General features: G+C 49.4%; 1 protein-coding gene across 4 annotated transcripts in view; it reads left to right on the forward strand.

The window, feature by feature from the left end:
* The window catches only part of Sipa1l3 (signal induced proliferation associated 1 like 3), a 205,307-nt gene that overhangs the window by 61,964 nt on the left and 116,929 nt on the right, over nucleotides 1-26,414 (forward strand). The window contains exon 2 of one of the 4 annotated variants that reach the window (XM_075986135.1): nucleotides 18,355-18,457. The exons of the other annotated variants lie outside the window; for them this stretch is intronic. The gene's annotated coding sequence lies outside the window, so the exon portion shown is untranslated. The remainder of the gene's footprint in view (nucleotides 1-18,354; nucleotides 18,458-26,414) is intronic. 4 annotated transcript variants of the gene reach the window in all.

Genomic DNA, 26,414 nt, shown 5'->3' on the forward strand with positions numbered 1-26,414 from the left:
ATCCCAGCACCCCGGGGGCAGAGGCAGGCGGATAGATAGCTAAGGAGTTTGAGGCCAGCCTGGTCTACAGAGTGAGTTCCAGGACAGCCAGGACTACGCAGAAAGACCCTGTTTTAAAACAACAACAAAAAGGTTTTCAGATGAGGTTCGGAAAGGAAGCTGAAGCGAATGCAGCAGTCTCCACAGCTGTTGAGTCACTAAGTACTCGGGTGTTTATGACACCCAATTCTTTGGAATGCTAACAAACCAGTAGAGGGGTTAGGGAGACAGACAGACACAGAGACAGACGGGAACTGTGAATGAGAACATACGGTGGTGACATTCTACAAATGTAGTTTGGGGTTGCCATTGCCCAGTGCCGTCCTCTGTGTGTCACCGTAGTCAGCCTGGTTAGGACTCTTGGCTCAATATTTGGTATGATCTTAGCTTTCCCGCCAAAGTTGTGATTTCTCATCTCTTCTTGCTCAGAAGGCGAGACAGAACTCCCCAGTGGTTGATTTCCAGGATTGCTCTCACTGGTAGGTCTGGTTTCCCTGTGAGCTGGGGAAAGCTATGTCTGCCTTCCCCCAAGGATCTGCGTGAGTGGGCCTCCGTGGGAGCTGGGGCCGCCTCTGTCGCCCTCTTTGTGGCTGTGGCCGTCCAGCTCTCATCCCGTGTGTTCTCTGCTCCACCACCCTGTGGAAGTCCAGTAGAAGGGCCCAGTCCCATCTAGGACTGGGTGTGTCCCAGGCAGCAGAGGGTGTCCCACCCAGGATCTGGCCTTTGGTCTGTGCAGTAAGGTCATCGCTTAGGAATTTTTCCCCGGCAGTCCTACAGAAGACCCACGTGTGCCTGTGGTCAGCTGCAGCTTCCGGCTGTCTCACTTTTGCTGAATTCCGGCAATTTCTCATTTCCTTTAGGAAACAGAATGAGTCTGCAGAGGATGAATAACCGTGATGACACTCCTGGCAAATAGGGACACTGGCCTGGCCCTGAGGCTGGTAGTTATGTCCTTACTGCAGGGTCATCTGCACTGTAGAACAGGGGAAAGAGAACATGCGGCTGGTGTCCTGTGTTCAAATCCCTGCACCACCACTTGTCATATGACATTGGGAAAGTCATTAGACCTTGTTGCCTCAGTTCTTTATCTGTAAAATGACGGTTGTGTCTACCTCCTAAAATAATGAGTGTTAGAAATACCATTTGTAGGGGCTGAGATGGATCAGCGGTTAAGAGCACTGGCTGCTCTTCCAAAGGACCCGGGTTCAATTTCCAATACCCACATGGCAGTTCACAACTGTCTGTAACTCTAGTTCCAGGAGATCTGACACCCACACACAGACATGTGTGTAGATAAAACCCCAATATGCATTAAATAAATAAAAAATTAAATCTTAAAAAAAGAAATACATTTGTAAAGTTATTTTAAAAGGTTGCGCAGCTAGCATGGCCTGTAGCAGTATTATATCTGACTTGTATTTGCATTTAGCCTGTATTAGCTAGATGAATGCAGACTGTCGGATGAAGAAGCTCCATCCTCCTCCAGGGTCTCTCATTTGGGGAAACAGGTTTAATATTTAAACACAGAAACATATAATTTTGATTTTTTTAACATGTTTTCATCATATATTTGAGGCTGGCATTAAATTCAGTCTCCTCCACTATGTAGAAACAAACGCTATTTTTCACTTGATGAAAAATAAGAGGATGTGTCACCTGCTTCCTCGTATACAGCCTCTGCTCGGGAAAACACTGGAAGGAAATGAACTGTAGTCTTCTCGGTGGTTTTCTTTGGTGGGGGGTTGTGAGTACTTTCATAGATATTCTTCTTTGTACATTTCTTTTCCAAGATCTCTTGAGATGCATAAAAGGAACGCATATGTGTGCACCTGTTGTGTCTATGTCTGTTCCTTTGTTACATGTGAGTGCACCCGAGTATGCATGCTTGCGTGCATAAACTGACCTCAGACTTGGTGTAACTGAAGGCAACCTTGGACTTCTGATCTTTCTGCCTTTGCCTCCCAATTGAGTGCTGGGATTGCGGGTGTGCATCTCGATGGACCTTTTTGCTTGTTTTTAAGTCTCACTCTTTTGCCCAGACTGGCCTGAAACTCTGCTTGATCCTCTTGCCTCAACCTCAGTGAAGTTTGTTAGAGGCGTGAAGACAAGGAGCTGGGCTGGTGAAGTACTTGTCACACATGAAGACGCCCCATGTCAATTGCATGGTGACACCCCTGGAGTCCCTGGCTAACCAGACCAGCCAACTCGGCTAGCTCTAGGTTCCATAAGAGACCTTGTTATAAAACTAAGGTGGACAGTAGTTGAGGATGTCATGCAAAGTTGTCATCAGGCCTGCATTCTCATCACACCCACACACATGTGCACTCATGCACACAAAGGTAAGAAAGCAGGTGTGCTCTGGCACCTGTGGTGCTTGAGTGACAGTCTTGCTGAATACAATTCTGTTTCCTACTTGGTGTCCCCCAATTGTCACTCAGAAGTTCCTTAAGTGAGAGATCACCCCTTGGCATCTGTCCTGGTTCTGGATGTTCGTGCTCTCTGCCATCTTTGTCTCGACATGGCAGAGCTCCAGATCTTTCTTCTTTTTTGTGATAAGATGTACCTCACATGAGATTGCTGTTTTAATTCTTTAATTTTTATTGTGATAAAATAGCATCAATTTTGCCACTTTAGATTTAGTTTGTCATGATTATTCCACAACATATATTTGTGTGTATGCATGTGTGTGTATATTTTATACATGTATATATATATATATATGTATTTATACAAAGATGTTCCCCTTAAATATGTATAAATTGTATAGTAGCCTAGTACTCAGGAATGTAATTTTCTGGTATTATATCCAGTTATATTACCTGACAAATAAATAAATGTAATTGCTCCAACTGATTATTTTAACTATTTTAAACTTGTAGCCAGTCACAGTAAGTATATTCATATTGTTGCCCAGCTTTCACCACATCCGCCTAAAGAATAATTTCCTTCTTGCCAGGCTAAACTCGGTCCCCAGCAAACAGTAGTTCCTCAGGCTTCCAGCCATTGCTCTTCTTCCCTCTTGTCAGTGTGAAGCTAAGCGTGCTACGTACTTGTACTGAGTGCCCGGGTATATTATCTGCCCCTTTGTCCCTAGTGTACTTGATATGGTATTGTCATCAGGGGTCATCCATGCTGTGGCAGGAGGCAGTTTCCTTTCTTTCTAAGTCTGATTCATACCCCGTTCATCTGCTGACGGACGTCGCCCTTGGCTGTAGCAGATACCAGCACGAGTGAACTCTGCCTTTCCACTGGGTTCTTTTTGTTTGGCTTTGAGGTTTTGAGGTGGGATGACCCCAGATTCTCTGTGTAGCAAAGATGCCCTTGATCCTCCTGCCTCCACTCCTCAAGTGCCACCACATCCAGTCCTCCACTTTTGTGTCTTTGGGGTGATGTGAGCAGAAGTGGGATTGCTGGATTGGGTTAATTCTCCAGGCAATCTTGCGGGGTAATGCCATACTGCCTTCACAGCCGCCGCCCGTTGGCACCCATGTCAGCAGTATGCAGGGCATTAGCTTCTCCAGTTCTTTCTTCAGACTTATTTTCTGTTTTGTGATTGTAACTGTGTTTGTTTGTTTTGTTTGTTTGTTTGTTGAGATGGTGTGTTGTGGAGTGTCCTTCTGTGTATATGTTGCTATTATTGGTTGATGAATAAAGCTGTTTCGGCTAGTGGCTTAGCAGAATAAAGCCAGGCAGGAAATCCAAACAGAGATACAAGAGCATTATTCCGCAGCCTTAGTGTCTAACTTTGTAGACCAGGCTGGCCCTGAAGTCACCCAAGATCTGCTCCTCCTCAGTGCTAGGATTAAAGTGTGTGCCACCCTGTCCAGCAATTATAGCCATCTTAATAATTATGCGGGAACTTCCCATTTGATTTGCATTTTCTAAGTGAGAAACTGAGAATCATTGAGAATCATAGTTTTGGTGTTTATTCTTTGGAGGAATGATTACTCAAGTTCTTTGTCTATATTTTAGTTGGTTTGCTTATTTTTGCTGTTGAGTTTTATAAATATTTTATATATTCTGAGAATTATCCTCTTCTTAAAGTTTTATTTTACTTTTATAAATAAAACCGTTTGGGTGGAGGTCAGAGGACAGTTTTGTGGAGTTGGTTCTTATTCTCCACCTTTATGTGAGTTCTGGGGATTGAACTCAGGTTGCCAGGTTTAAGTAGCAAAACCCTTTATCCACTGAGCCCTTTCGCTGGCCCTAACCAAACAGATGATTTGTAAATATCTTTTTTTCTCATCTCATAGGCGACTGTACTACCCTGTTGAATAGTGTCTTTTAGTACCCAACAGGCGTGGGTTCTGTTTTGGTTATTGTTGCTATCTGTGCTTTTGGGGTTGTAACTGGGGAATCACTGCCCCATTCAGAGCCACGAAGCTTTCTTCGTGTCTTGTAAGGGTTCTGTGGTTTTAGCTCCCACACTGGGATCTTTGATGCATTTCGAGTTACATTTTATGTCTGGTATAAGGTAAGGATTCAGCCTCATTCTGTGGCGTAGGTTTCCATTCTTCCTGCCGGCCCCTGTTGATAAAAGAATATGGTTTTGAAAATGACAAGGCAGTGGCCTCCATGAGGCAGCAAGGGTTCTCTTCCCTGCCGTGCAATTATGATTAGTTGAAGTTATGAATAACAGTAGCTCAGGAACAAGACAGTTCCTCCTCAGCTGGGCACTTCTTCCAGGCACACAGTCCCTCTTTGGAGCCCACGAGTCTAGAGGAAAATACCAGAAGCATGCAGCCATCTGGACAACTGTTCGGTAGATGAGTGGGGCTTTGGGGCTGTAGAACAAGAGGTTCCCAGAGGCTCCACAAGGAAGTGTAGCATAAGTATCAAAGTCTGGGTGCAAACAGAAAAATAGGAATTCTACGTCCATCTCTAGATAAGCCTCTCCTCTGAACGCTTCCAGCTGCGGCCAGGGATCTCCAGATGGGCGTTGCCATGGAAGCATCTTCCACCTCTCACTTCCTGACTGAGTTTATTTGCGAGTTTCCCATGCTGGTGCCAGTTCCCAGCTGTAAATACAGACGTGGCGGGGTCCCTTTTTCCTGCTGCCTTGTAACCGCTTGGAGGGCGGATGTGGCTAGAATCCAGCCTTCCAGCCTCCTCCTGCCGGAGCCAGAGCTGGTTGTAGAACCTGCCATGTCACAGCTTCTCTCTCCCATCCCAGCGTGCTCTCCTTTGTCTCCTCTCAGGATGGTGCCAGCAAGCCTCAGCCTGTGCTTGGAAACGCTAGAGTCCAGCTTGTGTCTGATGGAGACATGAGCTCATGGGAGTTTCTTCTACCACCCAGCTCCTGGAGAGACCAATGGTAGTCTTTTCATTCCGACCCCCCACCAAGGCTGATCTGTCACCCTTCTGGCGGAAACTGGGCTAGCTGTTCTTGGCCACAGAGAAGAAAGGACTGTCTAACCTGAACAAAGGGACTGCCACCAAGATGAGGGAGGGCTGTGGCTCCTTGCTCCTGGGACCGAGGCCATTCAGCTCCCTCTCGGTGTTGTAGAGTAATCCCGCTGTGCTAACCAACACCACCCAGTGCCCTCACACCAGACAGCTGTGATGTTTCAGGCGGCACATCTCACAGGCCCACCGTCATCTATGCTGAAATATTGTGTGGCACACACATGACTGAGCTCAAGTGCTCGGGCAACTTTAAATACTTTTTAACTCTTTTAACAACTTGATCAAGTGTTTATAATTTCCCTGTTTTACAGCTGGGGAAACTGCAGCAGGGGATAAGCTTAGTTGTAGCCAGATTTCTCCACGGCAGCTATTCAGGCAAAAGGCGGGATTTCACCAGAGGATGCTGGTGTGGCTCAGGGAACTAACTAAAGCGGGGGCGGAGAAATGACTGTGGATCAGGGAGTTCCTTGGTTGCAGGTGACAAATAGCAACCTGGCCTGGCACAAACCTAGGTGGAAATGGGAATGGACTCACCCTACCAGAAACCCCAGAGGCGGAGCCATTGTCTGCACTGGTTGGCCAGGAGGGCAGGACTGTACCCAGTGCCCTACTTCGTTTCTGTCCTTTCATTGGTTCCTCTGATTTCAGCATCACCTTCCTTCTTGGCCTCCCTGGAGGCTGGAGGCCAAGCTACCAGCAACAGTTGGAGTTGTATGGTCCTGTCCCTGTCCTAAGAGAAAGAGAAGGTTAGTTGTCTCTTAACCATGATGTGAAACTTCAGAGGTCCTCTCTGATTGGCTAGATAGCCTAGGTCATATGACTTTCCTAGAAACAATCACAGTGACTGGAAGGGTGGATTTATTAATAGAGCAGTTACTCCCATCCTAAGCGCTCCATGCTATGGGAATCCACCAAATGCACTGGGATCAGACCTTGAACGTGGCTCCCAGGGTACTCCTCCCACCTGTGTATGTTAATCACTCTGTCACCCGGGAAGTCTTTTCCCCTGCCTTTCCTGGTACTGGTGGGGACCCTGGCCATCCACAAGCTGCTCAGCTGCATCCCGCATACCTGCCTCCCCGAGAGTCATTCTTAGCTGGCACTCAGAATAACCCGAGGAATGGAAGGTATCTCTCTGGACTATCCAGGGCCAAGGAGTAGGTTCTAGTGACAGGCCCTGCTGAAATGAATGCTCTAGAGTGAGGTCATTGTCCCTGGCTTCTCTTGTAGGCTGGCCTACTCTGTCTTCTTCATAGGTCCCGTGAACTGGGATCATGTACACAGTACTCTTAAGGACAGTGGTTGGGTCGCACTTCTTGATTGCAGTTACGCTACAGCTTGTTTCACGGCTCGGTCTGCTCAAGCCTGGGAGGGTCCCACTCATTTCCCAGATTCCAGAAGCAGTCTCTTGGGGGCAGAGCATCTCTGCAGCGTGGCCCACCAAGCTTAGTTTGCTGTGACCTCTGCCTGTTGCCCACTCTCTGCGCCCTGCCCACTGACCTCCCGGCCCTCTGCTGTCTGATGCATGACCTCTGCCTGTTGCCCACTCTCTGCGCCCTGCCCACTGACCTCCCGGCCCTCTGCTGTCTGATGCATGACCTCTGCCTGTTGTCCACTCCCAGTCTGATCCTGTAGGTCTCTCTGCAGCCTGCCCACTGGCCCCTGACCCTCTGCTGTCCGATGCATGACCTTTGCCTTCTGTTCTTGGGCCACTCTCTTTTGCCCATGTGCTCCCGTTCCCTTAGCCCTTCTGCCTAGGCTGACACCAAGCCCTCCTCCAGATCTCCCCTCCCACTCCTGCCCCTGTAGCCCACCCCTCTGCATAGTCAGAGTCCCACCTCTGTAATGTCAACTCCGTAAAGACAGGGACCAAGTGTCCTTGGTGAATTGTGTAACTCTTCTTCAAAATAAGCCTTGCTTTAACTTGGACAGGGGATAACTGAAGTGATCACAAAGGTTTTAAAAAATGTTATTTTTTTCTTTTATGGGAGCTATGTTGTATACAGATACTTGAGCTTGCTAGGTAAGAGCTGAGCCATTTCCTCAGGCCCCAAGGTCAAGGATCTTTAATCCAAAATACTTGAGACCAGAAGCATTGCCGATTTTAGAATATTTGCATAGGTTTGAGCTATCTTGGGAGTAGGACCCAAGTGTAAACCCCTAATTCACTTGTGTTTGAAGTATCTCTTGATCCACAAAACCTGGAAGTTGTTTTATGTGACATTCTGAGCACACCAGTTTTGACTGCAACTTCACGTCGGGCATTGGATTTGCACTTAACGTCTTAGCAGCACTGTTTTACATTGGGGTGACCCCATCTTGTCACTCGTAGTCCCATAAACAGCTGCCTTTATCAGATTCTGGCTGGGGTTACAGATGGTTGTGAGTGATGTGGGTGCTGGGAACTCGGTGCTCCTAACCTGAGCCATTCCTCCAGCCCCTATTTCTATTCTTCTGAGACAGTACCTCCCTCTGTCTCAGATACAGTCTGGCTTCAAACCTGTATTAATCCCTCCTAAGTGCTGACATTTCAGGTGTGAGCCACTACACCTGGCTACCTTCTGGTTTTGTTTTTCTTTATAATTTTTATCCTCCCTCCCCCGCTGTGCGTGTGTAACATGAATGAACATCTGTGTCCATGGGATGCTTGTGGAAACCAGAGGACAACCTCGTGGAGTCAGTTCTCTCCTTCTGCCTTTATGTGGGTTCTGGAGGTCAAACTCAGGTCACCAGGCGTAGGTAGCAAGCACCCTGAACTGTTGTGCCATCTTGCCAGTCCATAGCCATCTTTGGACTGTCTAACTCACAGTAGGCAGAGCTTTTCCATAGGGCACCTTCAAGAGATTCCCACTCAGCAGGGAACAAGATGAGGGCCGTGGTGCATCGTTGAGGAGTAACTGCTGGCTGCTGTTGTCAGGCTCACTGGCATCGTTCTGTTAGCTCCACACAGCCATCCCGAGGCCAGCAGGGATTCTGTCCCCAGTTGGCACCTGCGGCCAGTGCAGTCTCATTGCTGTCTTTTCTCCCAGTCTTCGAGAGTGTCTGTCATTTGGCTAACACTTGCATCTGGTCAGTAGTAGAGCCTCCACAGTCAAGATCCAGCCGTCACGTGTTTTTGGTTGGCTCCAGGTTGCATACCAGCTTGCTGTATAAATGTGCATTTCTGTATGGACCAGAGCAGTGATTCTACCCGTTTGTTGAGTAGCTAGAGTTTTCAAGCATTGATAATTAAAGTTTCTATATAGAATTTGTCTTGTACTTTCTGCGGTGCTGGGGAACAAACCCAGGGCCTTGTGTATGCTAGGCAAGTGCCTTACTCCCGAGGTATTGATCTCCAACCCCTCACCGGTAGATTCTAGGCAGGTATGTGCAGCTGACACTGGAAAGAGAAGCATGGCTGACGGGGACTGTGGGGAGTGAAATGTCTTGTAGAGAGGAGACAGCCAGCAAACACAGTTAGGCAAGTGAAGTATCTGGAAGAACACCCCCTCCCGAAACTGATAAAAGTATTCTTAGGTGATTTCATCATTGTGCGAGCATAGGCACGATATCAAATGGAGACATTACCAGGTAGTGTGATTTTGTGGGACTGTTGTATGCCTGACTCTTCACTGAGACTTCAGGATACAGCATCTGACGGCAGGGTACAGTCTCCTTCCTGTTCCTGTCCCCGTCCCTAGATGCAGAAGCTTGTCTTCCCAGAGGACCACACTTACCAGATTTGTGGGGGTTGTTCTTCCAGATACTTCACCCCTCTAACAGCGTTTGCTGGCGGTCTCCTCTCAACAACACATTTTTCTTCCCACAGTCCTCATCAGCCATGCTTCTGTTTCTAATGTTTCTGCCGTCCTGAGTTTCTGTCCTTAAAACCGTCTCTTCCTGAGATCCTGAGCCCACTCCTCACCCCTCCTCAGCCTCTCTCCCCATCTCATTAGCTGCTCATAGTGTAGACTAACGTGAGCGACATCATTGCCAGGTGTGTGGGTGTGTTAATGAGGGTTCTCTACAAGAGCAGAGTTGACAGAATCCAGTAGTTGTTCGGCCCATAAGGCTGCATGTCTCAGTTGGAATTCCAAAGAAGTAGGTTCGAATGCTGGGGAAGGGCTGGACTTGCCAGCGAGAATGGGAGCTAGCAGGCAAAGACAGCAAACTTCCTTCTTCTGTGTCTTTTACATATGCTGCCCCCAGAAGGTGTGTTCCAGATTAAAGGTGGATCGTCCCACCTCGGAGACCTGAGTTAGAAGTGGGTCTTCTCACTTCAGATGTTTTAGTTAAGAAAAGAATCCCTCATTGGTGCGCCCAGCCATTTGGTTTTAGTTCATTCTAGATGTAGTCGTGTTGACAACCAAGAATGGCCATCATAATGGGGAACTGAACCTCAGCAGAAGCCTGTGGGCCCAAAGTGAGGCCACAATAGGAGGCACAGCACAGCAGCGGCAGCCCAGGTCGCTCTTCCAGCCCTGTGAGCCACTGGCTGAGTAGACCTTGGCCACACCTCTGTGCCCCCAACTGAAACATGGACAGAATCAGAAGAAATAAATGTGGCCCCAGTTCTGGCCTGCGGACACAGAGAGCTCTGGAAAGACCGTGGCCACACATCATTCTGAGTGACTATCTTCAGTTCAAGCTGGCCTGTCCATAGGAGTCAAGGGTTGGGCACGCAAGCCAACATCAAATATGACAGCAACTCTTCTATTTAAAGGACCACCCTCCCTTCCCTGTCCCCTGCCAGCTGTTGCTCTTCCTGCATAGGTCACAGGAAATGTCCTCTTTCCCCTTTCCCCTACAGCAGTGTTCACTTCCTCAAGCCCCAAATACATTTCATTTTGCTATACACTGTGCCTTGTGTGTGGAGGGTGTGGATGGCTCAGTGGTTCATTGACAATGAGTTGTTTACTGGGTTTTCCTCTTCTGGAAAAGTCTTTGTGGCCTTCATTTATTTCTGAAAACTTTATTGACCACTGCTCTGGGTCCAGCCTAAGCCGTGCTATGGGTGCTAGGGACAAGGCAGTGGGCAGGGCAGCCCCAGAACAGGGTCTCTCAGAGCTTGTCCTCCACACCCAGGGATGGCACACCTTTCCATGTACAGTGGCGACGCAGAGAGCTGAGGGCTGGGATGGAGGAATGGGTCGCATAGGTCCTATGGGCATCCAGAGGAAGTACAAACCCACTAGCCTCAGGGACAGTTGCAGAAGGAGGAGACATGTGGGCTGAAGAGAACAGAGCTAGCTAAAAGAAGGCAGAGTCTGGTATTCGTGCTGTGTCCTTAGGGCCACCTGCCTCTTCCTTAAGGCTTGTCTCAGTCACTCTGCAAACTGCCTAGCTACCTATCTCTGTGCCAGGCATCGGTAGTGGAGGACTCAGATCTCTCAGAAACAGATAGTCCTAGAGTCAGCCTGCTACCAAGAAGACATAAAGTAGTTAGGAAGGTGGTACTAAGGCTGAGGTCCCGTCTAGGGGACGAGTGGTACCAAGGGTAATTTCGGGGTGGAAGACAGCACAATCAAAGGCCCTGGAGTGGTACAGAGTCAGTTGGAAGAGCTGGGAGGCCCAGACATGCATGGGCAATGCTTACACAACCATCAATATAGGACATAGATGGGACAAGTCAAGACATGCCACGCAGATTGAGGGCAGGAAGTCCAGTCCAGCCTTAGGCCTTTTTTTTTTTTTTTTAAATTCTGAGGCTAGACAGCAGAAAAGAGAGAGGGGTAGAAGCACTGCCGTGAGCAAACCATCTGGGGGTATGTCTGCCACCCAGTGTCTGTGAAAATAGGAAAGCCCCTCGCATACTCACAAAGACCTTCCATGCCAAGCGTGAGAGAAACACTATTTAAAATCATGATGAGAAAATATTTTTCCCTCCCCAGGGAGGCAAGAACAGAAGTCCTGAGAGCAGGCACTGTGGATCTTGTCTGTTGTCGGTAAGAGGGACCGGATGCTCTGTCTGCCTGGCATGGTAGATGTCACCTCTTTGGGCCCAGCAGTTTCCTCTGGAAGATTTCTGCATACATGCAAATGTCCCGAAGTGTGGGAAATGGTTGTGTCCAGGGTTATTTATTTATTTGCTCTTTTGCAATAGGGTCTCACTAAGTAGCCCTGGTTGTCCTGGTCTCAGACTCACTGCCTCCACATGCTGAAATGAAAGGTGTGCACCACCACACCTGGCTCAAGGCCATCGTCTATTTAATCACAGCATGGTTATGAACACTCGCAAGACCCAGCACCCGTGCCAGGCAGCCTACAACCACCTGTCACTCCAACCTGAGGGGGTCTGGTGCTCTCTTCTGGCCTCTGCATTCACCAGCATGCATGAAGCACACACACACACACACACACACACACAGTAAAATCTTTTTCTAGAAAACCTTCTGTGTGGTAGGATGCAGGATGAGTGGGTGAGGCAAGCCTGTGTTGAGGCACACTATGCAGCTATGAAGATGGGATGAGGGCCTGATTGGGTGGCCTTCTGTGGGTGTGTAAGCCACGAGAATGAAAATGAAAAGCCAGACACCGTTCTAACTCCTCAGTTGGGAAGGGCACTGAACAATGAGGCCTGCGCTAGCTCTAGCCTGTCTGTGGCTAGGGACTGCTATCTGCCTCAGAAAGCAAGTGGAGGGCTTGCCTTCTGGGAAGACAACATTGTCTTCTCCCCTGACAAGGCCTCCCACACTATGGGCTGACACTACTGGGAGCAGAAGGGTGGGGATCGACGCCACGGAGTCTGGGTTTTCAGTGTGGTCGAGAAAGAAGACAGGGGTTGTAACAAGAACCTCCTAGGTGGGTGTGGTTATCCCAGATTTGCCCTTGTGTGCCACCACAGTCACAGAGGTGGATTCCTTTGTTTGTTTTTGTTTTCCTTTGTTTCGGTTGTTTGGGTGGTGGTGGTTTGTTTTAGACAGGGTCTCCTTAGGTAGCTCTGGTCTAGAACTTACTATAGACCCCAGGCGGGCATTGAACTTGCTATGATTTTTATTCCTTTACTTCACAAGTGCTGGAATTACAAACATGCACCACTATTCTGTTTCAATAATAATAATAATAATAATAATAATAATAATAATAATAATAATAATAATAATAATAATAATGATAATAATATAACACCATTTTGACCCAAGAAAGGGGAAAGATGGAAGGAGAGTAAGGTTTTGCTAGTTTCATTCTATCTTGGAATGTTCTGAATGTATGAATGACTGGGGTGTGGCTCAGTTGTTGTAGACTGCTTGCCTAGAATCCCCCAGTGAGGGGCTGGGGCAAGGCTCAGTGGTAGAGCCCCTGCCTAGAATCCCCAGTGAGGGGCTGGGGCAAGGCTCAGTGGTAGAGCCCCTGCCTAGAATCCCCAGTGAGGGGCTGGGGTGTGGCTCAGTGGTAGAGCCCCTGCCTAGAATCCCCCAGTGAGGGCTGGGGTGTGGCTCAGTGGTAGAGCCCCTGCCTAGAATCCCCATTGAGGGCTGGGGTGTGGCTCAGTGGTAGAGCCCCTGCCTAGAATCCCCCAGTGAGGGGCTGGGGTGTGGCTCAGTGGTAGAGCCCCTGCCTAGAATCCCCCAGTGAGGGGCTGGGGTGTGGCTCAGTGGTGGAGCACTTGACTGGCCTGTGAAAGGCCCAGCGTTCCATCTCCAGGACCACCCCCCCCCCAAAAAATCAGAGTATGTTTGTGTAGATTGTGTGTGTGTGTGTGTGTGTGTGTGTGTGTGTGTGTGTGTGTGATTGAATTCTTTTGAGGTTCTGCTTAAAGGATTGAGACACTGCTTTGGAAATGCCTGTCTTAACACTGTCTAAATGAGTCTCCTGTCATTTTCTGTGCAGGCTTTCTTTTCCTTCCCAGGGTGCTAATGTTGCCTGACGTTATGCACTGGCTTTTTCACACCATCCCCCAAGAATGTGAGTTTCGGCAGGGTGGGCCTGTGTGTTTTGCTCTAGACCAGTGTCTGGCCTCTCACAGTTGCTTAGCATGTGGTGGATGGATGTGAACAAGCCGGGCTGGAATACAGGGGTGAACTGAGGCCCAGAGCCTGTTTCTCCCCATGTGGGTTGTAAAGAGCAGGCTGATGGAAGGCCCACGGTTTTACCTGCTTGGGATGGGGCAAGAAACCCCTGGAGACCTCTATTTACCCACAATGCCTTTGCAAAATCAGCTTGTAAGATGGCACAGGTTGCCATCTTGTGCTGGACCCTTCCCATTAGCCCGAGAAGCTGTCATACCTGGCTGTGTCCAGCCGGCTGGCCAGTCTCCACTTTGTCTGGGTGACTTGTTAAGGGCAGTTGTGTACTAAGGAATCATGGGTAGAGGGTTTCATGATTTCTGTGCATTAAAATATTTGCAGTTTGCTTATTTTCTACTCAGTGTGACTTGCACATTCTATGTGGCCTAGCTTAGCTTTTTTGTGTGTTGTTTGTTTAATCACGTATGTGTATATGTGAGTGGTGGGTATGTGCACATGAAATATCAGATTCCTGGACCCGAGCTTACAGGTAGTTATGGGTCACGTGACCTGGGTGCTGGGACTCAAACTTGGAAGTGCAGTGCTCATTCGTCACTGCTGAGCCAACCGCACAGTTCTGTAGCATGGTGCTCCTAAGAGCCATGAGAGCATTCACTTGACATATGTCCTGAGTGTCTGTGGGTACCCTGCAGAGCCCCAGGTACCATCGTAAACAGAAACCATAGAATTCACGTTCACTCCAGCAGGACAAAGGAAGGCTGCAACTGCAGTCAATGCTCCATGAGGAATAGAAAAAGGGCGAAGTAGAGGCAGCCTGAGTGGGGACACTGAGGAAGTCCACCCCCTTGACTAGGGCACACGCATAGGGAAAGCCTCAGTGCACAAAGGCCCCGAGACAGCAACTGGCATAGTGTGGCCGCGGTGCTGGTTACAGAAGGGCAGCATGAGGTCAGAGAAGTCCCCCATCTCAACCCTAGAGAAGCGGAGACAATAAGCACAGTTGTGCACAGCTGAGGTGTGGAGGGCTGTTAAGTGAGGAAGCTACCTGGTATGGCCGCTGTCTGATCCGATCTATCTGGCTCTCTACTGAATGGGATCCAGGAAAGCAGACGTGACCTTGAGACCAGAGGGGCCTCTCTGATGATGTGTTTAAGTGAATAATGGTGGTGGCAGCTTGGGCATGGAAAGAGGAGACAGGGAAATGGATTTGGATATATTTTGAAGCCGGTGGCAACAAAGAACTTGCTAATTACCAAAGGATAGACAAGTCTGCTCTCCATCTATATCATTTATTAACTGATCCCTGCTGGTGAGCAATCAGATACCCCACCCCCACCCCAGGCTGCTGTAGTCGAAACTCTAGGGTGAATCTAGAAGGATTCAGGGCAAGAGCATTCATCCCCTGCAGACAGAGCCTCTGCAGCAAGAGCTGAGACCTCACAGCCAGGCTGCATAGAAAGACATCCAAGCCCAGCTCGGATGGCTGTGTAGAATGGATGGCAGAACCCATCTGATTCATGCTGGTGATACACAAAGGGGTTCTCTCATGCTCTCCCGTGCTCTGTCTTCTCTGGAGTGACTTTTCCCTCCTCAACGAAGTTCCAGCCACCATAGCAGAGTTCAAATCTGTTAGCTTTCCCAGGGACTCAGCTCTAGCTGGCTGGGATTTGGCTCTGGGCCATCCCTGGAGGAGTCACAGACTGTAGGAAGTGTGTGAGAAGGCCATCTTGTTTGTATGAGGTGATTTTCCTCGGGCTTTGTCCTTTTCTCTCTGGTTCTTCTGGCCTTGTTCTGAGTGTGCAGATCCTGTGGGTGACAGCTGCTTCTGCTACTGCTGCCACCACCGCCAGTGCTGCCGCCACTACCTCCCTCACCCTCTCAGAAGGGCTTCAGACTTCTAGGGGTCCCTATGTCACCCAGTTAGTTAGGACAGCTCAGCTTGTGTTAGTTGAAAATAGGCTATGAGGAGAAAGTGTGAGCCCTTGTCTCTTTCTGCCATCAGAGACCACAAGCCCTGAAAACCGGGCCCCAACCCTGGCCTCAGATGCGCTGGTCAGGATGCTTGCTTGTCAGATCTGCATCTCTGGAAGTTCACCTTGTGCCTCCCTAGACTAGGGGGACAGCAGATCTCAAGATGATGAAGCGTGACGTGTGTCTCAGCTCATTCCAGCTTCAAAAGGAAAAGAGGGGAAAAGGAGAAATATATATATACACACACAGCCTTGAAGGAGAAATATATAGGGCATGAATGAGCTGAGTGAGTCTTCTAGCTGCTTCCTGGGGGATGTGTGAATCATTGTGACCTTTTAGAAGACAGCAGGGGAGGGCTTCTTACTTGCTGCTTTGAATGAGCAGAGTATACATGCGGAAACACATTGAGAAAGCGCCAGAGAAGTGTACAGTGAACGCCTCGCCCTGTCCCCTGCCACTCTGAGCCCCTACCAGCCAACCCCTATGTTAGCTGTCCTCTCAAAGAGGTAAAAAGGGGGGCACTCAGCTTGACTTGGAAATCAGTTCATAGCCTAACAGTCTCTGACCCAGCACTGCCAGTCCCGAGGTGACACCCAAGAACTAGCCCTGGTACAAAGGGGTGTTTAGCACAGCGTTGTCACAGTGGCCAAATAGACCCCAGAAATAACACAGATGCTCACTCCTCAAGTGAACAAATGAGAGCACATCTATACTCTGACTGCTGAGGAAGGGGTGAGCACACGTGTGATATGTGGCTAGTTCATCTCTTCCATGTCCCACGCCTGCTTCTAGGGGACCTGGCAGTGTCCCCAGGCATCAGGACCCCACAGGTGGGAGCAGTGGCACTGGCTTTGATCCTTATCTGGGCCCTTTCTCTATTGATGACAAGAGACTTAGGCTAAGTGGACCATGGATGCCCCACCACCTTTTTTTTTTAATATTTATTTATTATGTATACAATATTCTGTCTGTGTGGCAGAAGAGGGCACCAGACCTCATTACAGATGGTTGAGAGCCACCATGTGGTTGCTGGGAATTGAACTCAGGACCTTTGGAAGAGCAGGCAATGCTCTTAACCACTGAGCCATCTCTCCAGTCCCCCACCACCTTTTTTTTTCCCCCTTTTGAGACAGAGTATTTCTATGTCTCCTTAGCTGTCCTAGAACTCACTCTGTAGACCAGGCTGACCATGAACTCACAGAGATCCACCGGCCTCTGCCTTCCAAGTGCTGGGATTAAATGCATGCACCATGCCCAGCCCCCTGCCATGGCTTTAATATGCTGTAAGTGGGCCGTCTGCTGGGGCCACCTGGGGCACTGTTAGCATTCCAGTTTCCAGCTATGGTGCCCAGTCTGTTCTCAGGGACTCTCCATGCCGTCCCCCTACTTTCCATCCTCCGCTCAGAAGACACATATTGGTCAGTGAAGTAAGATGGTGACCTTTTGGGTCACACCTTGCTTCTTTCCTTGCCACACTTGTCCTGTTTGTCCTTAGCTGATTGTGCCCATACCAACCTAGAAGGCCCTCCCTTGTCAGGGAGGCCGGAAGGGAGCCAGTCTTGAGATGCAGCTGATCCGGTGACTGAGAAAGACATTACCTGTGGTCATCCGATCCAGGCTTCTTTCACTTAGCCTTGTCTTCAAGGCTCATCTCTGTTGTCCACAAAGTCAGACTTGTTCCTTTCCATAGCTGAACATTCATGGTATGGATGAATGGTAATGTTGCTTTGTCATTTCTGTTAGTAGATGTCCTTTTCGTGTAGCTTACTTTTTCTGTAGTTCTAGGTGTAAACTCATGCTGCTTTCCTGAATAGTACTTCTCAGCACCCATACTGATGTAGGCATGTGTTTGCCTGTGTGTTTTCTGCTCGTTATCTGGGACTGCGCGCTTTGTAGGGCCTGTCTGTGCGTGTACTTTTGTTTGCTGCGTCCGGCACTTTTCCTTGCTGTGTCCGCTGTAGGATAGTGCTTGAGTTGTCTAATGAATGACTCAGCATCTCTCCTGTTGCTCATTTATTGTCTCACCTCCTAAAGCAAGTGATGGCAACCATATTCTGAGCAGAACTATGGCGAATGTGTGTCACTTTCTCCTTGGTGTTGTGGAAAGAGTGTAGGTCCTGAAGCATGAGGATGCTTGAAATGATAGGCGCTCGGCCACCGAGTTCCTGTGACTGCTCATCTTGTGTGGAAGGCTGCAGTGTCTCCTAAATTGTGCATTTCAGGTGCTTGTCAAAGCCAGGTGTGGTGGCACACACCTATACTCCCAGCACTTGGGAGGCAGAGGCGGGAAGATCACCACAGCTCTGAGGCCAGCTTGGGCTGCTCAGTGAATTCCAAGCGAGCCAGTAGGAACCCATTTCAAACAAAATAAAGGCTGTCAGTAGCAGATCAGAAAGATGACTCCACAGAGGGTGGTTTCTCTCTTGAGTAAAATGTCCATAACAGGGCACACCTGGGGCCAGCATGGCTGTCTGGTGGTCACCGGAGAAGCAAGATCATTGGTCAAGGATCCTCCTGCTTCTCTGTCCCTGGCACAGAACTGTCAGTCATCCTTAGAGAGCTGCAGTCAGGCTGATGCGTCTGTCATGGAGCGAGGGGGTGGGCACAAAAGGACCATCCAGCTTTGTTTCTGGGGAGGAATTTTCCTCAAAGCTTCCCAGCAGGGGGCTGGAGAGATGGCTCAGCGGTTAAGAGCATTGCCTGCTCTTCCAAAGGTCCTGAGTTCAATTCCCAGCAACCACATGGTGGCTCACAACCATCTGTAATAGGGTCTGGTGCTCTCTTCTGGCCTTCAGACATGCACACAGAAAGAATATTGTATACATAATAAATATTAAAAAAAAAAAAGCTTCCCAGCAGCTTCCCCCTTCCACTTATGGCCACTGCTGGCTGCAAGAGAGGCTGGGAAATGCAGTCTTGGAAGGAAGGAAGCATGGCTGCCAGGTGGGCAGTCGGCCTTGGCAGTAGGTCTGTTGTCTGTTTTCTTCCACAGAACCTGAGCCATCGCAGCTTCTGCTCGTTACCCTGGACCTTCACACTGCCCCCCTGCAAGTGCCCAGAATCACGCCATGGAGTTCTCCGTGTCTGACCAGTGGGTAAGACTGAATTAGCAGAAGTCCAGCTGTGTCAGCAGCAACATGAATAAATTACCACATTTATTATCTACTTTCTGATGACAGATCTGCTGCAAACAGTTGTCACACACTCCTCCCAAAGCCCTCACTATTCCCACTTACCAGATGAAGGGCCGCAAAGGTTAACTGGATCTTTCCCTGATAAATTCTCCCCTTTTCTGTATGATGCAGAAGAGGATTAAAAACCAAAGCCTGACCTATTTTGGCAACTTGACCTGCCCTAACTTTCACCAATTAGCTGGGGCTAGGGAATGCTTTGTGGAGATGCACCCACTGGTGGGAGCCATTCTGACAAGCTGTTTTTATTGCAGAAAGGGGCTTAACTCTCTGCGTTTCCAGCAAATGCCTAGTGACAGGAGGAGAAAGGATCCCCTGAGCTCTGCGGAATTTCCCGGCCGGCAGAGCACATGCAGATGTATGAGCAGACTGGGCTTAGCCGTGGTGTGACCTTTACTCCGAGGTGCTTGAAGGCCAAGAAAGAAGCTAGACTCAGTTTAGGTCTTCTGAGAATTAATTTAGGCCACACCTCATCTTTCTAGGTGTGTTTGATCAATTCTGCTTAATGGGAAACTTTGATTTTTACAGAGTCTATCTCTTTAAGACACTTCCCAGGCCATGTGACTCTCAGTAACCGCTGGCTGTATGATGGAGCAGCCCACAGCTGCTGGCTGTATGGTGGAGCAGCCCACAGCTGCTGGCTGAGTGATGGAGCAGCCCACAGCTGCTGGCTGAGTGATGGAGCAGCCCACAGCTGCTGGCTGAGTGATAGAGCAGCCCACAGCTGCTGGCTGTATGGTGGAGCAGCCCACAGCTGCTGGCTGAGTGATAGAGCAGCCCACAGCTGCTGGCTGTATGGTGGAGCAGCCCACAGCTGCTGGCTGAGTGATGGAGCAGCCCACAGCTGCTGGCTGAGTGATGGAGCAGCCCACAGCTGCTGGCTGAGTGATGGAGCAGCCCACAGCTGCTGGCTGTATGGTGGAGCAGCCCACAGCTGCTGGCTGTGTGATGGAGCAGCCCACAGCTGCTGGCTGAGTGATGGAGCAGCCCACAGCTGCTGGCTGAGTGATGGAGCAGCCCACAGCTGCTGGCTGAGTGATGGAGCAGCCCACAGCTGCTGGCTGTGTGATGGAGCAGCCCACAGCTGCTGGCTGAGTGATGGAGCAGCCCACAGCTGCTGGCTGTGTGATGGAGCAGCCCACAGCTGCTGGCTGAGTGATGGAGCAGCCCACAGCTGCTGGAACTTGACTTTCAGGTGTCTTATGCATTTGGCTGTGAGATTCTTCATACATAGGTGATGCTGTCATTTCAAGGGGTCACAGGACAACATTGGAGGGAGAAGCTGGCAGGTCGACTCTTATGAGCCTATATCTACAAGGTGTACCCACCTTTGCCAGGAAGCCAAGGTTACCAAAGAGGGACCACCTCAAATCCAGCTGTCACATCAACATTCCAAGCTGAGAAAGATGAAACAAACACTCCCAGGAATCCTTGGCTAAGAAGTCATAACCTGGGCTACATAGTGAGTTCAGGCTACCTTAGGCTTCATAAGTGAAATCTGTCTCAAATAAACCAAAGGTGTAAACAAAGGAAAAGAGAAGTCATGGCTGCCTAAGGTTATGAAGCTATCTTCTGTATAGTTATTCTGTTCACTTGTGGGTCTCTGGGCCGTTGATGCCCTGTAGGGATAGGGACTATGTCAGAAGCAAACCTAAGATGTAGCTCTATTCCTGTGCTGTCTTCTGTATAGTTTTTCTGTTTCGCTTGTGCCCTGGGCCATTCTGGGCCATTGATACCCTGTAGGTTTAGGGCCTGGGGTCAGGAGCAAGTTCTCTTCCTGCTGTACTGGTGGTGGTTTTGGACTGGAGTCCCCTGAGTTCAGATTCCTCTCTCCTATGTACGTATTTGCTGTGATATCTTGGGCAAAGTTAATCTCTGTAACTGGTACCTTAGTTGGGGCTTCTATTGCTGTTATTAAACACTGTGGTCAGAGGAGCTTACAGAGGAAAAAGTTAATTTCATTTTACAGTTTGTAGATCACAAATCAGGTCAGAAACTCAGGCAGGGCAGGAACCTGAACACAGGAACTCTTGCAGAGACCATGGAGGGGCACTACCTGCTGACTTGCTCTCATGGCTTGTTTAGCCTGCTTTCTTATATCATTCAGAATGACCCACCCAGGGGTGGGCACTGCCCCCTGTAGAATGGACCCACCCACATCAATCATTAATCATGAAAATACCCTGTAAATTTTCTCAGAGGCCAACCTAGTGCCTGCAAGATTGCACCAGTAAAGGCACCTGCTGCAAGCTTACTGACCTTAGTGAACCCTGGGACTCATATGTGGTAGGAGAGAGCCAGTTCTCACACACACACACACACACACACACACACACACACACACTCACTCACTCACTCACTCACTCACTCACAGTCAACCAACCAGTCAGAGGTATGTAGTGATGAGGCGAGCAGGCCTGCTTTTCATCCCACCCGGCTCCCACACAGCTAGCTTTACACCCGAAATAACAGCACACAAATTGTCTTCATTTAAACACTGCTTGGCCCATTAGCTCTAGCCTCTTACTGGCTAACTCTCACATCTTGATTAACCCATTTCTATTAATGTGTGTAGCACCACGAAGTGGTGGTTTACCAGGAAGATTCTAACCTACGTCCATCTTGGAGAAGAGAGCTATGGCATCTGACTCACTTCCCTTCTTCCCAGCATTCTGTTCTGACCTATCAGGCCAAGCAGTTTTCTTTATTAATTAACCAATGAAAGCAACAGATAGATAGAAGACACTCCTACATCAGAGGTAGAAGCAGGAAGGTCAGATTATCCTTAGTTACATAGTGAGTTCAAAGACTATCTTGGGCTACACAAACCCAGTTTTACAAAACGGACAAGAAGAAGTGTGGGGGGGGTGCGGTGCTAGAGGCACTTCCACAGGCTATTTGAAGGTTTGGTGAATCTGCAGTTAAGAGTTGAAAACAGGGGCTGGAGAGATGGCTCAGAGGTTAAGAGCATTGCCTGCTCTTCCAAAGGTCCTGAGTTCAATTCCCAGCAACCACATGGTGGCTCACAACCATCAGTAATGGGGTCTGGTGCCCTCTTCTGGCCTGCAGGCATATACACATAATAAATAATAAAATAAATATTTTTTAAAAAGAGTTGAAAACAGTGATTTATACAGAGCAAAACACAAAATCCATGTTTGACACCCCCGCCCCCCCGTTGGGGATTTGCAGGCACCCTGGACACAAGTCAGCTGGAGTATGAATGTGTCACTGGAGCTAATGCTTGTCTTTACACGAAGTTGCAGAGCTTAGGTAAGTGGCCCACACCTGTAATCCCTGCACTCCTGAGGCAGAGGCTGGCAGATGGGAAGTTGGAGGCCACCATGGGCTGCATAGTGGGACCCTGTTGAGAAAAAAAAAAAGCAAGCAATTTGCCAACCTTCTTTTTCAACGCGTTTGTTCCGACTGTTTCCACCCACAGTGACTGAGAGTCCCCTAGCTCCAGCACTCGCACAGTTGGTGATATCAGACTCTGACATTTTGGCCAATCTGCTGCATGTGAACCGGTCACACCCTGTTGTTTTCTCTAAGCAGCTCCTCTGCAGAGGTCTGCATGTGAGCAATGCAGCCTACCTAGGCTGGCTCCAGGCAGGAACAGCAGACCCCTGCAGTATGTGGAGCCCCTTTAACTCTGTGACCCAGGACCCCACCATTTCCTCAGAGACAGGCCAGTCAGGGGTGTGGACGGTGAGGAAGCTGGTGACCCAGTCATGGTTATCGAGGATGGCATCCATCACCGAGAGCACATGCTAAATCACTAGTGTGGGATATTAATAGAATGTAGGTCATAAGAGAAAACGTGATTAATTGCAGCATGAGCTCATCGACTGTTCCGGGCCTCGGTTTTCCCAAGGCAGAATTCTTTCTTCCTATATCAGCTCTTTGTTGGAATGTGGGGAGAGACAGTTGAATGAACAGATCTTTTTCTGGGTTTGATTTCAAAGATGGGCTGGGGACTGGATATGCCGGCAATCGCCTCTCAGTGAGGCAGCATTGAGGCACTTCGTTGGTTGGTGAGTTTCCCATGCCCCATAGGAAGGTCTCAGCCAGTCTGGAAAGGAAAATACAGCTCATGGTGGAAGGCCACAGGGGTGTGCTTCTCCTTCACTCGGCTTGGATTGCCCAGGAAGCCCCTTACACAGCTGGCTGCGTGGAGGAGAGACGCCTGCTAAGAGTGAGTGTCTGCGCAGGCCAGGTGTAGTAGCACACACCGGTCATCCCAGGAGGCTGAGGCACGAGGTTCTCAGATTTGGGGCCAGCCTGGGCTTCATGGTGAGACCAAGTCTCTAAACTAACAAACAACAATGAAAACCAGAGCTGAAAGAGGATGGTTTCAGCTTTGCGATACTGTGACATAATACTTGAGACAACAAGCTTTAAAAGAGGAAAGTTGATTTCGGCTTGCAGCTCCAGGGGTTTCCCTCCATGGTTTCTTGACCATGAAGTGGCCAGGAGCATGCCCAGCCATGACAACAGTGCCTGCTGCAGGGGCTTCCAGTAAGGACCAAATCCAAGGTCACTAGCCTGCAAATAGCCCCCAGAAGATTGGTTTTCAGCACAGTGATCATGGAATTGTGCATCTTCATCAGACTCTGCCCTGAAGCCCATTTTGTGAGCCAGGAAGCAGATGTACTACTAAGCTGGTGAAGTGGGGACTGGGGCTTTGCTTACTGTCATGGTCTTTCCTCTGCAGTCTCCCTGGGGACTGTCCTCCCTCTGGGACTGTAGTCGACTCTTCAGTGTCCCCAGACAAGTTACTACACACCCGGAACCTCAGTGTCCTTGCCCACTGAGTGGACAGGTTAGACTAGATGAGACTGCTCCTTACCTGACCCCTGAGAACCCAGCCTCGGAGGTCTTTGACACCTCTGAGATGACTCCTCCCATGGAGAGAAGTGGCAGGGTGTCTTGAAAGGTTTGTGTTCCCGTATGTACAAGTCACCATGAGGACAGATTTGCCCAGTCTTAAATCTCAGAGGGAGCTAACAGCTCAGGGACACAAAGATCCCAGAACTGGCCTGACCAATCACCACTCAGCTACCCCTATTAAGAATCTGCCCCAGGTTGGCAGATAAGCCCTGGTCAGTCCCTGTCTCCCATCCCTTCGTGCAGCAACAGAACTCCCAGGGCCAGCTCTGACTGACCAGTTCTGATGGACCTGGTCAAGAGGAGGAAGATTTCAACCTGGGAGTCCCTACTGGGATATGGCCACCCCACCTTTCTTTTTCTGGAGCTCTGTTCTTGGGGTAGACCTGTGGAAAGGGAGGTGCTTGACCTGTGAGTGCAATGCCTGTGACTGATGGGCTGCAGCCATGGTCACGCAGGATTGTTGAGGCACCTACAAGGGCCCTCCTCCCTCCCCAGGGGCTCAGGAAGCTCAGGTGTAGTGGCTCTGGCTGAACCAGCCTTGCTGATCTCCTTCACTGTCGCCGCCGGTGCTGCTCTTTCCTTCCCCTCCACGCTGTGTGTGTGTGTGTGTGTGTGTGTGTGTGTGTGTGTGTGTGTGTGTGTGTGTGTGTGTTTTGACCCCAGGTGATGGGCCTCCAGTTTCTTGCAATCCACAGGTTCCTAGCCCGGAAGTAAAATGCCAGCACGCGTCACTGCTAGTGTCCTTAAAGAGCTAGATACAGGGATGTGGTGACGCAGGTCTTTAATCCCAGCACTCTGGACAGAGGCAGGTGGATCTCTGTGGCATCTAGGACAGCCTGGGCTATTAGAAAGAAACCCTGTCACACACACAGATGCCAGGTACAGCTGGACCCCTTAGTGCCCTTACCTTCCTGGAGTATTTGAATCCAGGCTAGCCTGTCTTTGGGGATAGGGGAGCTCGTGGTGGCGCACACCTTTAATCCCAGCATTCAGGAGTCAGAGACAAGTGGATCTCTGTGAGTTCAAGGCCATCCTGGTCTACAGAGCTAGTTGCTGTTATATAAAGAAACCTTGTCTCCAAAAAAAATCAACCAAACAAACAAATGTGTATTACTTTAGAGGAAGGGAAAAAATAAGAGCGGTAGAAAAGTAATTTCCATTGCAATTTAAAAGGGCCTAGTAAAATTTTACAAGCACTTGATTCAGGGGTTCCCTGATCATCTGGTGGTAATAAAGGGGGTGTCCTGGGTGTTTCTTCTTCCCTCCCACCCTTTGGAGCATGTTCAAAGTCAAAGTTGTTAGGGCTTCATAGCCCTCTGAGGAACAAGCAAGGGCCCGAGGGACTGCTTCTGGGTCCTTCCGAGTGTGTGTTTTCCTGTAGTTGCCAGTTCTATGTATAGCGACCATTTCTAATTTTATTTTATGCTTCCCTAAATGGCCTGGTAGTGAGTTCTGGGAATCGACGAGAACAGCAGTGGCCTCTGACCTTCTGTGTTAGTTGGGAGGTTGTTTTTTTTTTTTTTTTTTTTTTGTGTGTGTGTGTGTGTGTGTGTGTGTGTGTGTGTGTGTGTGAACAAACAGATTCAGGCCAGCCTGCTTATGTAAAAGAGAATGTACAGGCCCAGCCTGGGACAGCTGCTACCAATGGCGTCAGGAATCACAGAATCCAGGGCCTCCAGTGAGGTTGTCAAGTTGCTGTCTCTTCCTCCCTCGTGGCTCTTTGGGTCAGTGGGTGCTTGGTCCTCTGTGTTGTTTTTCTCAGAGGGTCAGGAGATGGTCCCTAGCAGATGGAAGGGATTGCGCAACTCATTCGCCAGAGTCAGTAAGCCATCGCTTTGCCTGCATTTCCTCCACCTGCCCTTAGACTACTGTTATTGCTCGGCCCACCTGGCTTCCCGGCCAGGACCAGGGAAAGCAGTACAGCGACCTCAGCTTTAGGCCAGGTCTGGATCATGTGAGAGTCAAGGCCGGACCTTGCTCTGCAGAGGTCCTTGAACTTGTGTCTGTCCCTGTCCCTAAGTCTCCTTAATGTACCACCACACCTAGCTTACTCACCTGTTTCTAAATCTGAATCCACCACTGGACCTCAAATTTAAAGTAGTAACCGAAATGTGTGGGCGTGGCCAGGCCTGCTCTTGTGCTCTGCCCCCAGCAGCCTGAGCTAGAGTCAGGCTCTCCACATACACCCCTCCTCCCTCCTCTCCCTCCATCCCTCTCTCCCTTTTTCTGTCTCTCGCTCCCTGTCTCTCTTGCACAGGCACACACAAGAAATGAAGGAAAAGCAAACAGGCACAGATTTGGGTTTTGGGTTTGTTTTACAGTTATTTTGGTTTCTGTATGGACGGGTTCCTTTGAAGTCTGTCATACTCATCCCCTGTGGATATCGTGGGTGCCCTTCTAATCTCCTCCTGACTCAGGGCCCGGCCTGTGCTGGCACCTGTAATATGAACAGATTCACTGTTTCTTAAAATGCTTGCCACACAAGCCTCACCACCTGCGTTACCCCAAGAACCTCCATAAATGTAGAAGGAGAGAACCGACTTCCAAAAGCTGCCCTGTGACTCCATAAGAGCACACACACACGTGTCCCCACACACCCTTTCTATACACACAATTTGTAAAATTTTCATTCAGATAAATGCAACCATACCAGTCACGTCCCTAGAGTCGTGTTTGTTCATTTCTCAGCGCATGACTGTCTGAAAGAAGTGATCCCATGTGTCCTACACTTCTGTGTCCACCCCTTGTCCTCACTGTCATGATACCCACCACTCTGGCTCACTGGCTGCCCCTGCCCAGAGCCTCACCTGCCTCGGGGCCTTTGCACCAGCTGCTTTATGGCCTGGAAGCCCTTTCCAGGGTATCCAGGGTGTCACCTGTTTGGGTCTTTCCTGGTGGAGGCTTCAGCACACTGCATGAGTTGGTGGCCCTGCCCCCATCTTCTGTTCAGTTTGCATCTGACACCGGCCAG

The sequence above is a fragment of the Microtus pennsylvanicus genome, chromosome 1, assembly GCF_037038515.1.
Source record: "Microtus pennsylvanicus isolate mMicPen1 chromosome 1, mMicPen1.hap1, whole genome shotgun sequence".
Classification (NCBI taxonomy): domain Eukaryota; kingdom Metazoa; phylum Chordata; class Mammalia; order Rodentia; family Cricetidae; genus Microtus; species Microtus pennsylvanicus.